At 36.1% G+C, this 15699-nt stretch overlaps 1 protein-coding gene across 2 annotated transcripts in view; it reads left to right on the top strand.

Moving 5' to 3' along the window:
• Positions 1-15699, top strand: part of PDE7A (phosphodiesterase 7A) — a 126784-nt gene that overhangs the window by 19600 nt on the left and 91485 nt on the right. Inside the window, exon 2 of one of the 2 annotated variants that reach the window (XM_015454906.4) lies at positions 3096-3219. The exons of the other annotated variant lie outside the window; for it this stretch is intronic. The gene's annotated coding sequence lies outside the window, so the exon portion shown is untranslated. The remainder of the gene's footprint in view (positions 1-3095; positions 3220-15699) is intronic. 2 annotated transcript variants of the gene reach the window in all.

Here is a 15699-nt window from a genome sequence, read left to right as displayed (position 1 = left end):
CAAAGGGTTCTTGAAGTGCACTCATCATACCCCTAGGATACCATGTATCCATAACTTTCTTTGCTTCCTGAGTCCAGTTGCCCTCAGCTTTTTCTCTACTGATTTATTTGACTTTATTAACGAACTCTGGTTTCAGTCTTTAAGGTTACAGCCTAGGATTAACTCTTAGCACAGCTGACCTTGTCCACTGCTCTGTTCTGATTTCAGTATGTTTGGTTAGAATATGTGATTCTTAAGAGTGGATACTGTTTATTTCACTTTCGTAAGCCCAGTGCTTCACGCAAAGTAGGTATTCAGCAAACGTAGAAAGTGAATCAAACCGTTACCAAGTCCTGTCAGTGACCTAGTCCTACAGAGAGTCCAGCTGTCCGCTCTACCCACACTTCCTCCTTTTTTCTCCTTCCCACAATGCCACCCCTTTCTCTGCCATGGCATTCAGTCATTTCTGTTCTGAAGTACCATATGCCATCTCAAGGTGGCTACTGTTTTTTCTTAGGATGACAAAGGTTTTCTGGAGAGCTTCTTGAAGTGGTGGTATAGCATTCACAGTCTCTCATATAAGCTGATGGACAGCAAGGTCAGAATGAGGGGCAGTTTTCCAGCCCTTGAAGACTTTACAGAGGTCTCTGGATTTCTCCTGGGGCCTTGTTTATTCTAACAGATTGGTCCCTGTTGAGTAGTGGGATGACTGTAGGCAGCCCTTATCTTTAGTAATCTGTGGGACATAACCCCAGGTCAACATACCCTTTTTGTTTTCAACATAAAAGTATGCAACTAGAGAGTACTAAGCCAAAAGGCAATGGTTGTGAAATTCTGCCTATTAGAAACTGTATCACTCATTCAGGTATGACACCATTGGTGTCCAGTAGAAATATACTGTGAGCCACATATGTAATTTTTAATTTTGTTGTAGCCATATTTTAAAAAGTAAAATGAAACAGATGAAATTAATTTTATTTAACTCACTGCGTGTAAAATTTTATCAATTTAACATGTAATCAAAATTACAAAGGTATATATTTTATAGTTTTTAGATAATAAGTCTTCAAAAGTCTGTGTGTGTTGTCTGCTGGGAGCACATGTTGATTCTGACTATCACCATTTCAAGTATGCTATAGCTACAGATGGCTAGTGATTCTCACTGGACAGCACAGCTCTAAAAATGGACATTTACGGTACATATTGCTAGGGAGTCAGGGGTACCACTTATATAATTAGACCGATTTGCAGTAGCAATATATTACAGGGTTATACACATTTCTTCCCCTTCAAAACAATTGTTTTGGGGAACCTCAAGATACTGTATAAATTGGCTATATTTTTAGAGGGATTATATAGTTTCAAATATGAGAGGATGGCAAAGTTTTTACATTTATTTTGCTTTCTTTGGGTTGGGCTGTTTTAGTTTCTTGGTTTGGGGAGGAGGGAATTTTAACCTTAAATTGCTATTTTATGAGAAGCTATGCTTTTCACAGTGGGAACAGCGCTCATCCTTTTGATTTTTAGGTTAAGGGAAGCTTCATAAAGCTTTTTAGGTCTGTTTCTCATGTCTCCTTGCATTGAGGCATTATTTTCTCTAAAACATATACAAATAAAAAAGGTTTTAAAAATTCTATTATTTTTTATTTCATTTATTTATTTATTTATTTATTTTATTTATTTTGAGACGGAGTCTCACTCCAGGCTGCTGGAGTGCAGTGGCGCGATCTCGGCTCACTGCAGGCCCCGCCCCCCGGGTTCACGCTATTCTCCTCCCTCAGCCTCCCAAGTAGCTGGGACTATAGGCCCCTGCCACCACGCCCAGCTAATTTTTTGTATTTTTAGTGGAGATGGGGCTTCACCGCGTTAGCCAGGATGGTCTCGATCTGACCTCCTGATCTGCCCACCTCGGCCTCCCAAAGTGCTGGGATTACAGGCGTGAGCTACCATGCCCGGCCAAAAAAGGTTTTTTTAAAAAAGAAAAAGTCGAAAAGGCTTGTTTAGTTATATGGAGTTAGTCTTACTGGTTAAGGCTACTAGCTAGTGTCCTTGAGAAATATGAGTAGATAATTCTTATTAAAGAATGGAAATGACGCTGGGTTGCAGACCAAGCACCTTGGATTTGGAATATTGGCCAGAGGACCCACGTTTTATAATAGGAAAGTCAGTAGGATAAAAATTTCTTAAATCTGTTTTGGAACTGCTTTTCACTGTTTTACTATTTATATCCTCAGTTGTTTAAGTCAACAATTTCGGCCAGAGGTGGTGGCTCACGCCTGTGATCCCAACACTTTGGGAGGCCGAGGCGGGTGGATCACCTGAGGTCAGGAGTTCGAGACCACCCTGGCCAACATGGTGAAACCCTGTCTCTACAAAAAATACAAAAATTAGCCGGGCTTGGTGTTGGTCGCCTGTAGTCCCAGCTACTTGAGAGGCTGAGGCAGGAGAATCTCTTGAACCTGGGAGGCAGAGGTTGCAGTGAGTCAAGATTGTGCCACTGCACTACAGCCTGGGCAACAGAGCGAGACTCCATCTCAAAAAACAAACAAAAAGAATTTCAACTTTTAAAATTGTCCAAGTAATTTAAACAATATTACTGAAAGTCTGATAAAGAATAATTAATAATTCTACCACCAAATATTATTTTTATGTATTTCCTATGTTTTATATACATATTTTAAGGTAGTTTTGATCATTTGGTACATTTAATTTTATAGCTTTGGGGGATATAATTTCTTTTTTCTTTTTTGGAATCAGGGTCTCACTCTGTCGTCCAGGCTGGAGTGAAGTGGCATTATCTCGGCTCACAGCAACCTCCACCTCCTGGGCTCAAGCAATCCTCCCACCCCAGCCTCTTGAGTAGCTGGAACTACCAGCATGTGCCACCATGTCCCGCTAATTTTTGTATTTTTAGTAGAGACAGGGTTTCGCCATGTTGGCTAGGCTGGTCTTGAACCCCTGGCCTCAAGTGATCTGCCTGCCTCGGCCTCCCAACGTGTTGGGATTACAGGTGTGAGCCATCACACCTGGCTGTGTAATGCTTTTTAAAATGTGGATTTTTGTGGTTACTTAGTCTTCGTAATAAGATAACATTTTATTTTGCTGTCATGTAATAGGTGGAGATATTCTATTCTGCTCCATGAAGTAATACAGGGATCCACTTGTCGTGGTTGTGCAGTTTCACACTTCAGCCTGTGGGGAGGAGAAAGAGGAAATTCAGTACAGTTTGCCATTGAGGAGGTGAGCAGGAAGTTGTGCTGTTTCTTTCACTCACATTGCATCATTGGTGAGAACGTAGTGACATGGCTATGCCTACCTATTAGGGAGGCTGGGAAATGGAGCCTGTGTGGCTGATTATATGCTCAGGAAGTATATGAGAATAGATGTTTTGGGAGACAACTAGTATTGTGCCACAACTTGAATAAAATTAATCTTACTAACTTTTGTCAATGGGAAGAATTAAGAAGTTTACAATGGAATAATTTTTGTAATTTTAACTTTTAAGGATTATGTAATGTATCAGATGTGTGTACCATGGTTTTATTAATATCTAACTCTGCTAAATACTTACATGCTTTAAATTTCTTGCTGTTAGCAATAACTTTGTAAGGACATGCTAATTACAGTTTTCTCTATATTTTGATGTTATTTCTTTAAGGATGGTTTTTATAGAAGTGGAATGATTGGTCCAAACAATATGAACATTTCAGTAGAATTTTTATTTCTTAAAAAATTTTTTTTTTTTTGAGACAAGGTCTCATTCTCGTCACCCAGGCTGGAGTGCAGTGGTGTGGGCAGGGCTCACTGCAGCCCTGAACTTCCGTACTTAAGTGATCCTTCCTCCTCAGCCTCAGAGCAGCTGGGATCACAGGCATGTGCCACCACACCCAGGTAACTTAAAATATATTTTTTTGTAGAGACAGTGTCTCACTATGTTGCCCAGGCTGGTCTTGAACTCCTGGGCTCCAGTCCTTACCTTGGCCTCCCAAAGTTGCTGGCATAACAGACATGAGCCACTACACCCAACATTACATTACTTTTCTAAAGCAGCCATTTCAGTGCTCTGGAGATTGACTACAGGCCAATTGTATAAAACTTTGAAAAATGTTACGCTCTTGAATTTGGAGCGAGAACAGTGGGAATCAGTGGCCATTCTAGCTTGAGGCTACTCACATTCCCCCAATTCTGCCCCAGCTTGGTTAACATGGAGGTACTGCCAGTGAGAAGCAGGGCATAAGGACCTCAGTTTGAAGGGGGCTTAGTTCTTTGGAGTGGTAGGTAATGTTGTGAATATGAATTTCCAGAAGTATAAGGGAAGACCAGGGGCTCAGCTCAAATAGCCTGAAGATTCAGTAGTGTTTGGGGCAAGAATATTCCTGGATGAGGCTGTGCATATGCACAACAGAGACCTTAGAAAGCCTAAGGTATTCACATACTTTTGGCTGGTTCCAAAGGTACATGCTTGTACATAGGAGACTTGAAATTTCTCCCTATGGGAAGTTCAACTCAGAGCAAACTTGAAAACAGACTGAACTTTGAATGCACTTCCCTTCCCACACATATGCCCATGAACAGAGATGGAAGCCTTGCTATCTTGAGGTATTTGAACACAATCTCTGTTCAGTGTCACAGTGACTACTAAATTGTGCAGAGGGACAACTCCTAGGGAGGCAGGCTTAAAAAATAAAAAATGAAAGTATATTTAAGAAAAAAACTGAGCAGAGATATCAATGATTGTGTACCATAGAGGAGACAGATTTCACATATTTGTCGTGATCATGATGCTAAACAAAAAAGAAACAAAATGGCAACATTACCTTTAATGGGGAAAACAGTCAGAATTCTGTGTTGCTACATTATCTAAAATCCCTAGATTTAACAACAAAAAAAATTATAAGACATGTAAAGAAACAGGGTGATGCATACACAAGGAAAAAAAAGTCAGTAGAAATTGTCTCTGTCCCCAAATACTGGATTTAGTAAAGACTTAAACTACTATAAATATGTGAAAAGAACAAAAGGAAATAATATTTAAAGTATAACAATGTCAACAAATTGAGATTCTCAACAAGAATATAGAAATTATTTTTTTAATAACAAAAAAACCACTCCTTGATATGAGATATGATGAGAGGGACTTCACCTCTGTAGTGTTCTCCCCTAAAACCTATAACCTGAGTCTAATCATGAGAAAACAACAGATAAAGCCAAACTCAGGGTTATTCCATAAGAGCACCTGACCAGTACTCATCAAACCTGTCAAGGTCATGGAAAACAAGGAAAAATTGAGAAATTATTACAGGTCAGAGGAGATCAAAGAGACATGATGACTAAATGCAATGTGGTATTGTGTATTGAATTCTGGACAAGAAAATAACAATAGAAAAACTGGTGACATTTAAATAAAGTCTATATTTTAGTTTGTTTTGTTGCACCAATGGAAATTTGTTATTTCTGACAAATGTACCATGGTTATGTAAGACACCTCCATTATTATGTGTGTTAATGTAAATGTGTTATATAGAGACATGTTTATTTGTAGATGTATGTCTATATATGTATATGATATGTAAGTATAACACAGTTATGTAAGATATTAATTAGCATTAGGAGAAAATGTTGACATTAGGGAAGCATATATAGGAACACTCTGTACTATCTTTGCAACTTTTCTGTAAATAATTTATTGCAAAGTTAAAAGTTTTAAAAATCAAATGGAAATTCTAGAGTTGAAGAATACAATATCTGAAATTAAAAATTCACTGGAGGGGTTCATAGCAGATTTGAGATGACAAGAAAATGAATCCATGAACTTGGACAACAGACCAGTAGAAATTATTCAATCTTGAAAACAGGAAAAGGATGGAAGAAAATTGAACAGAACCTCAGAAATCTGTAAAAATCATTAAGGGTACAACATATGTGTAATGAGAGTCTTAAAAGGAGAAAGGGTCAGAAAAATGACCTTTTGGACAACTTCACATATTTGATGAAAAACATTAAATTACACATCCAGAAGGTCAGTGAATGTGACTAGGATTAATACAAAGAGACCCATGCCTAGACGTAGTCAAACTCCTGAAAGACAAAGAGAATATCTTGAAAGCAGCAAGAGAAAATCAACTCACTACACAGAGGGAAGCATCAGCAATGACTAACGGCTGCTTTCTCATCAGTATTGGTGGAGGCCCAAGGCAGTGGGGTGACATATTCAAAGTGCTGGAAGAAGAAAACTGTCTGTGAAGAAGTCTATATTTAGCAAAACTAACCTTCAAAAATGAAGGTGAAATAAATACATTCCTACACAAAGACGGAATTTGTAGCTATCAGACCTACGTTATAAGAAATACTAAAAGATTAAGTTCTTTAGGTTGATAGGAAATGACACCAGATGGAAACTCAAATCCACAGGAAGAAATGAAGAGCACTGGAAATGTCAATATGTAGGTTAATATAGAAGACTATAAATATATTTTTTCTCATCTCTTTAAAAAGCATTGAATTCTATCTAAAAAGCAAATTTAGTATCTAACATTCACCTTCTGCACGTTCGTCCTAGTTGTAAGCAAATTGCTTTCACCTCTTTGCCTTTTGATTCATAGAATAGACTGTGATAATGATTCTCAAAACTTTTTGTTTCAGGATTCCTTTCCACTTTTATTATTCTCAGAACTTGAAAGAGTTTTGTTTATGTGGATTTTATATAGTGATATTTATTGTATTAGAAATTAAAACTGAGAAAAGAGCTAAATATTATTCATTCACAAGAAATACCAATTACATGTTAACATAAATAACATGTTTTAAATGAAAATATGTATTTTCCAAAGTGAAGTAGGAGAGTGGCATTGCTTTACATTCTCAAATCTCATTAAGGTCTACCTTAATAGAAGACAGCTGGATTTCACTTTTGACTTTGCATTGAATTTGTTGCTTTGTTGTGTTGCTTGGTTGCTTTGGCTGTGTGTTGCTTTGGCTGAAGTAAGTGAAGAAAATCAGGCCCCACTAAGATGTAGTTGGAGGTATATTTTAGAAGCCTTTTCATATAATGGTGAATATTCTGTGATACGACAGTAAAACTCAAGAAGTGATAGTTTTGTAAAAGTTAGTTACAACATGGGATCTGAAACCATATCAATGAATATTTTGTACTGTTACATTAAAATCCATTATTCTGTCAAGAGATCTTTTAACAATGTATAATTCTAAGACCCTTTGAAAAGGTATTGGGTCTCCCTGTAGCACACTTTGAGAATCAAAATCATTTTGATTTTGACACTTATTGAAATTTTAGTATAAAATGAACACATCTCTCTTTTTTCTTGGGAGAGGTTTTAGAACAGTTAAAGTTGCTTCAGTGAGCACAGATATTTTTTGTGTCATGATTGGGAGTTAGTTTTACTTATCTTTTGCCTATTGCTTAAATCTCAGATTTTATTTCACAACTTGGTAATCAGAGACCAGATCCTGTCTCTAAAGTGTAAAGAGGTAAACAAAGGTTTTCTGTCTGAAGTAATTAGATTTGAAAAAAACTGCTAGGGTAATTGAGCCTTGCATTGAGCGTTGCATAAGAATGTAATTTAAATGGTTTAACTAATTAGTATTTGAGATTTCTAAATTTAATGGCTCTTACAAGTTGGGGCTTAGTTTAAACTCCTGAAAGCTGGGATCATAGATTATCTATCATTACTATGTATTTAATTTAAAACCTAATTATATCATCAACATACCATTACTGTAAATACATTATTATAAATATTGTTGTCAGCATCATTGTAAATGTGTATTATTACTTCTTTGTAGCAAATTTAATTTTTTTTTTTTTTGAGATGGAGTCTCTGTCACCCAGGCTGAAGTGCAGTGATGCGATGTCAGTTCATTGCAACCTCTCTGCCTCCTGGTTTCAAGCAGTTCTCCTGCCTCAGCTTCCCGAGTAGCTGGGTTTACAGGTGCCTGCCACCACACCCAGCTAATTTTTGTATTTTAGTAGAAACGGGGTTTCACTGTGTTGGCCAGGCTGGTCTTGAACTCCTTACCTCAGGTGATCCATCCTCCTTGGCCTCCCAAAAGTGCTGGGATTACATGTTGGTCAGGCTGGTCTCGATCTCCTGACCTCAGGTGATCTGTCCTTCTTGGCCTCCCAAAAGTGCTGAGATTATAGGCATGAGCCACTGCACCTGGCCAAAAATAAATAATTTAGAAGGATATAAAATACAATTAAAGGAAACCTCTTCATAGCAGTTCCCCAGAGTTAAGCAATGTTTATAGTTTCCTGAATGCTTTTTCTGAAAATCTGTTCACATATAAAGATAGATATCTTCATACATATATGTATGTATTATATATACACATATGAAAGTCCTTTTTAAGCAAATGGAATCATACTACATATTGTTCTATAAATAAGTGTATCTTGAACATCTTTATATCAGTATAATAGGTCATTTTCATTTAATCACCTGCTTAGCATCTGTGTTACTACATTGGTTATGTAAGCCAAGGTCTTCAGAAAAAAAAATTCAGTAATGAAAACACCACTTTTAAAATTAGTTTCCACTCAAATGTTGCCCTGACCATTTATTAACAATTTTAATAAAAGAGAATAAAATCATTTGCAAACTGAAATTGGTCATCTTGCAAAATATGCAGGTGTCTGTGAAGTTCGTGGGTGTGATATTAAAGAACTCAAAGCTATTGACAGTTGAAGTAGAGAAAATTATCAAGGTTGATGATATAATAGATGCTGTAAGGAAGCCTGATTTGACGACCGTAGGAAAATGGATGGAACCCTTCAGAATTTTTGCAAGAATATCTTCTTTGTAATTGTCCCGTAAGAGAAAAACATGAAGGATATCCAATAGTGTTATTGTACAATTTTGTCAAAAAGATTACACTAAAAAATAAAGTCAGTGCTTGATTCATTCTTTTAGTCTAAGAATTTTGCAGTTGAAATTATAACTTAAATTTTGTCAAATATAAAATAATTTAAACTTGTGTATTTTTATCTCATTTTTCAAGTCAAAATTTGAAAATCAACTATCATTTTCAATATTTACATTACATTTTGGTTCCTGGTCTAAGAAGATTCACTAAATGGTCTTTTCCCAGTACATACCAATCATCTTTGAAAAACTAGGATTTCATAACTTTCTGTAAATGGACTGTAATTTAATCAGGTCACTACTAATGAAGATGCTTCATTAGTTAAGTTTTTTGGTTGTTGGGTTTCTTGTGTGTGTGTGTTTTTTTTTAATAGTGTTTCAAACAGTGTTGCAGTAAATATCCTGTGCATACATATTTACATTCCTATGCTAATATATCTGTGACATTCATTTCTAGAAGTGGTAGAACTTGGGTCAGAAGCTGTGTGCATTTATAACTTTGATATCTCTGAAAGGATTATGCTAACTTACATTCTCACTACAAAACTGTATGTTTTGTATTTTTATTTGTATTTTTCACAGCGCCTACCCTGTCCAAATATTTTCCTTTTCTTGAATTAGCACAGTGAGTTCAAATGGTAAGGGATATGGTGTTATCCAAATCTGTTTAGTTCCTGAGCAAGTGTAGGGACAGTCCAGATAATGAAGGTTCATTTGAAAATTTATTCTAATGTGTTTGGTTCCTGAGTTGGCTAGTGAGCCTTTCAATAATGCAGGGTATCTGTTGTTTCTTTCTCGTTATCTCCATACCCTTACTGGCAGTGAGGTATTATCAGTCTTTCTAATCCTTGCCAGTGTGATGGTTAAAATAAGAAGCTATCTCATTAGGTTTGTTTTGCTTCTATTAAAAGTGATGCTCTGCATGTTTTTATGTTAATAGCATTTCTATTTTTCAAAAATATATATCTGGTCATTATCTTGTTGCAAGAGTAATATAAGAAAAATGAGATTTTATTACAATATTACCAGTATTTTATCTGATCTCCTATCTCTTTATCTGACTTTTTATGGTAGATTTTTTGTGTGTGGTGGTTTTATTTAATTAAATGTGTCATATTTTTCCCCCTTTTAAGGCTTCTGGTGCTATATCATGCTTAGAATATTATCTTTTCTGCTTTAAGATAATACTTTCATTGTTGTGTCCTTATACAGTTATTTTACATTATTCTTTATGAATCTGCTTCCACAGTTTGTTTCTCATGTTCTGATCTTTGCTTCATCTGGAATTTATTGTGGTATAAGGAATAAGGCAGTAATTTAGCCTTTCCTCCTCTACTTACTAGCCAGTTTCTCCGAAATCATTTATTAAATACTGCATCTTTTCTCCATTTATTTGAAACACTACCTCTATCACATGTGAAATTCTTGTGCATGTATTTTGTTCTATTCCTGGACTTTCTTTTTTTTTTTTTTCTGTTTTTGAAACAGGATCTCGCTCTGTCACTCAGGCTGGAGTGCAGTGGTGCATTCTTGGCTCACTGCAACCTCCACCTCCTGAGTTCAAACGATCCTCCCACCTCAGACCCCTGAGTAGCTGGGACCACTGGTGCATGCCACTCACCTGGCTAATTTTTTGTATTTTTTGTAGAGATGGGGTTTTGCCATGTTGCCCAGGCTGGTCTCCAACTCCTGGGATCAAGTGATCCACCTGCCTTGGCCTCCCAAAGTGCTGGGATTACAGGTGTGAGCCACTGCACCTGGCCTGGACTTTCTATTCTTTTCCATTGATCTGTCTATTGATGTTCCAGTATCAAACCATTTAAATTAATAGTTTAATAATTTAGTTTTGTATTTGATAGGACTGTTTTTCTTTTTCCCCCTCCCTGATCTTGCATGTATGTTTATTATTCTAGAAGAATCTATCATTTGTCAAAAACTCCCTTCTTCCCTCTAACTACACAACAAATATTTTTACTGGAATTGTTTGAATTTGTAGTTTAGGGTTAATTGGCATTGTTAGACCATGTGAGAATTAAAAGAATTAATCCAAATAAGGTGCTTAGAGCAGTGCCTGGCATAAACAGTCAAAGGAGAATAGCTGCTGTGCTAGATGTTCCTTTTGCTCTTTCGAATATATTCTCTACTCTTCATCTTGCTCTCTGCCAAAAGAGGCTAACCTCTGTGGAATCATCTAGCCTCTCTTGCCATCTGGCTTCTGGTTGGGTTGGCCAATGGGAGGCCTAGCAGGAGATGGGCGGGTGGGAGGAGAGAGAGTTTAGGGTACATTTCCCAGCTTTTCCCCTTGGAGGGCTATGTTTGTTTACCTAAGACCACACTTCTCGTCTTCTCTCCCACAGTGAAAGTCTTCACTAGGGTTCAGTAGTAACAGCTTTCCACTATTGCTAGCCCCTGGGTGCTGCACCCTGGTCAGACCTCAGTTAACAGTCCCTCCGTGAAGTTCTCTTCAGTTACCTCCTTGAGTTTGTCATCAGTTTTCTGCTGGGAACCTGACTGGTAAAGTTGCTCTCATCTTCCTCCTTTTTTTCTGCACTTCCTCCTCCTGTTCATTTTAACTACCAGCACTGAATGTTCCTATTTCAGTCTTCTCTATCCTTCAATAGAGATTACAGTTTTCTTCATAGAGGCCTTTATAATTTTTGTTGTTTTTACCCAGATTTACTTTTATTTGGTTGCAGATATAAATTAAATCTTTTCCCTCATTATGTTTTCTACCTAATTGGTTGTATGTGGGCAAACTTAATTTTTGAATTAATTTTGTAAATCAGTTGTATACTACATTTATTGTTTCTAATAGTTTTTCAGCCCCCTTTCTTGTCTGTTTCATTATCACCTGCAAATAACAGTTTTACCTTTTTCTTACTTTATTAGGAATTATTTATTTGGGAATGATTGTTTCTTAAAATATGTTTGAATATTAGGAGTATTTATATGGGAGTGATTGTTTATTTTATTCACATAATTTTGGGTCATTTATTGAGATACTTTTAAGTTTTTCACCTTTGCTCTAATACAGTAAATTAGTAGATATTCTAATATTAATTTATCCTTAAAAAATAGGATGATTTTTACTTGGTTAAAATATGTTGTCCTTTTAAAACAAACAAAAAAAATTGTTCTATTGATGACTCTACTTGCTAATATTTTATTCAGGGCTTTTACAGCAGTATTTTTTTTATTATACTTTAAGTTCTAGGGTACATGTGCACAACGTGCAGCTTTGTTACATATGTATACGTGTGCCATGTTGGTGTGCTGCACCCATTAACTCATCATTTAGATTAGGTATTTCTTCTCATGCTATCCCTCACCCATCCCCCCACCCCACGACAGGCCCCGGTGTGTGATGTTCCCCACCCTGTGTCCAAGTGTTCTCATTGTTCAGTTCCCACCTATGAGTGAGAACATGAGGTGTTTGGTTTTCTGTCCTTGCAATAGTTTGCTGAGAATGATGATTTCCAGCTTCATCCATGTCCCTACAAAGGACATGAACTCATCCTTTTTTATGGCTGCGTAGTATTCCATGGTGTATATGTTCCACATTTTCTTAATCCAGTCTATCATTGATGGACATTTGGGTTGGTTCCAAGTCTTTGCTATTGTGAATAGTGCCTCAGTAAACATACGTGTGCATGTGTCTTTATAGTAGCATGATTTATAATCCTTTGGGTATATCCCCAGTAATGGGATCACTTGGTCAAATGGTATTTCTAGTTCTAGATCCTTGAGGAATTGCCACCCTGTCTTCCCCAATGGTTGAACTAGTTTACACTCCCACCAACAGTGTAAAAGTGTTCCTATTTCTCCACATCCTCTCCACCACCTGTTGTTTCCTGACTTTTTAATGATCGCCATTCTAACTGGTGAGAGATGGTATCTCATTGTGGTTTTGATTTGCATTTCTCTGATGACCAGTGGTGATGAGCTTTTTTTCATGTGTCTGTTGGCTGCATAAATGTCTTTTGAAAAGCGTCTGTTCATATCCTTTGCCCACTTTTTCATGGAGTTGTTTGATTTTTTCTTGTAAATTTGTTTAAGTTCTTTGTAGATTTTGGATATTATCCTGTTGTCAGATGGGTAGATTGCAAAAATTTTCTCCCATTCTGTAGATTGCCTGTTCACTCTGATGGTAGTTTCTTTTACAGCCATATTTCTTACTGAAATCAATCTATAGCTTCCTTGGCTTTTCTAGTGTCATGTTGTGGTAATGCTAGTCTGTTGACATCATCCTTGGATTTTTTGAGGTAAATTTAAAAGAGTAAAGCAGTAAAGAAAATATTTTTAAAATTTTTTTGATACAAAGATCTTCAAAGCACTGAGCAAATTAACCTGTTACCAGAGAAACTGGCATCATAACTTCCTGATTATAAAGCTGTTTTTTTGTATCAAAATGGAACAAAATACAGTTGTTATAAGACTTACAATGTTTATGTAATGAAGCAGTGCTTTTAATCCATCTTTCATTTGATAGTCTTCATATACTTTATTTCATCCTGTCAAGAGGAATGGGTGTTATTAGCCTCCATTTAACACATGAGAAGATTTAGGTTCAGAGAGATTGCTCCTTGCCAGAGGTCACATGGCTAATAAGGTTTAACTCTAGAACCAGAAACCAAATCTTCTAACTCTTGGTCAAGTACTACTTCACTTTACTATATCCTCTTTAGGAGTAGAGGTTATGCAATTTCATGAATCAGATCACATTATTTTCAAAGCAATTATGTGTGAAGAATACAGCACTTTTCTTATAATGCATATGGTAAGTCAATTTATGACTACATTTTCTTGAGGTAGAGAACAAGTTTATAACTTTGTATTATAAATAGCAACAAAGAATCACCCAGTTAAGAATTAGTGCTACCTTCCTACCTGCAAGGAATTGCATAGGTTCTTCTTAGATAAAATGGAAGGAAAAAAAGTGTCTTTTTGTGCTCATGGACAAAAATTACTGTATTTTACTTTTCTTCCTTTTGAAAATACAAATTGTATTTTTCTTTATTACTCTTAATAAGTTTGCATGTTCATCATTAAAAATCAAGGGAAAGAACATGCAAAAATATAAGAATCATTTGTGATGTTACTACCCAGAGATAACATTGTGAACATATTGGTGTTTAGCTCAGCAGTCCTATTATCTGTTCATTGAAATAGATTCTCCTACTGTGTGTACTGTTTCATAGTCAGTTTCTTTTTTAAAAAAACTTACAATGTCAGTAGTTTTCCATATTCTGAAATATTCTTTTATAGAAATAAATACGGCAGATTTTTTTTCTAATAAGGTCTTATTGGAAACCCAGATATATATGGTATTTTGTTGGTAAAATTCTTATTTTAATAACTTATTTATTATTATTAACTTTTATGGGAATAAAAAGGTAGATCTGATGAAAAGAAAACTTTGAAATAGAGTTGTATCCAGTGGTTTGCTGGTAAATGTGTAGCAACTGGACCTCTGAAAGAAAAATGGTGCTTACCAATTTCTGCTCATTTTAACTACCAGCACTGAATGTTCCTATTCCAGTCTTCTCTATACTTCAATAAAGATTAAATAGTGTACATCTTCTTACCATGGCTGATTTGAAGCTGTCAGTGCAGTATCACTGAATGGGGGTGGGGAAGACATGTATAGAACTGGCTGTCCTGAACCAATATGAGCAGGCTGCAGCATGTCACTCATTATATCAGCCAGAATTTCTTTAGTGGCAAGAAACAAAAAACTTGTTCCAAATTATTTTATACAATAAGATTTACCTAGAAGACCCAGGGATTAGTGGCTCCAGATATGGTTAATTCAGCAGCTCAGAATCATCATCACTGACCCATGTTCTGTCTCTTTTGCTATTGTTGTAATACAACATGTCAGTAGAATAAAAGAAAAAAGCCACGTGCTCATCTCAGTAGATGCAGGAAAAGCATTTAACAGAATCCAACATCATTTTATGATAAAACCACCCAGAAAACTAGGAATAGAAGGGAACTTCTTCAGCCTGATAAAGGCTACATCTACAAGAAACCCACAGCTAATGTTGTGCTTAATGGTAAAGACTGGATGCTTTCCCTGTAGGACCAGGAACAAGATCAGGATGTCTGCTGGTGTTACTTATATTCAGCATTGAACTAAAGGTTTTAGCCAAGTCATTTAGGCAAGAAAAAGAAATAAAAAACATCCAGATTGGAAAGGAAAAAGTAAAACTATCTCTAGTCACAGATGATATGATTATCTATATAGAAGATACTGAGGAATCTACTAAAGAAATTTTAGCACTAATAAATGAGTTTAGCAGAGTTGCAGGATGCAAGATCAACATACAGAAATCACTTGTATTTCTGTACCCTTGAAGTGAATAACCTGAAAATGAAATGGAAACAACTCAAGTTTTAATAGCATGAAAAAGCATAAAATACTTAGGAATAAATTTAACAAAGGGAGTGCAAAGTGTATTGTCTGAAAAACTACAAAACAATGTTGAAAGAAATTGAAGATCTAAATAAATGGAAGAATATCCCATGTTCATGCACTGGAAAACTTAATATTGTTAAAATGGCAGTACTCCCCAAATTGATCTACAGATTCAATATAGTCCCTTTCAGAATCCCAGCTGATTACTATAGAAATTGACAAAGTGATTTGAAAAAGTATATGGAATTGCAAGGGACCCAAAATAGCACAAACAATCTTGAAACAAAGAAAAAAAGTAGGACTCACACTTCCTGATTTCAGAACTTAGTACAGTGCAATGGTAATCAAGACAGTGGGGTGCTGGCATAAGCTTAGACACATAGATCAATGGAACAGAATTGAGAGTAGAAGAATAAACGA

Source organism: Macaca fascicularis, chromosome 8 (genome assembly GCF_037993035.2).
Source record: "Macaca fascicularis isolate 582-1 chromosome 8, T2T-MFA8v1.1".
NCBI lineage: Eukaryota > Metazoa > Chordata > Mammalia > Primates > Cercopithecidae > Macaca > Macaca fascicularis.
This window is presented reverse-complemented; position numbering and strand designations above follow the sequence as displayed.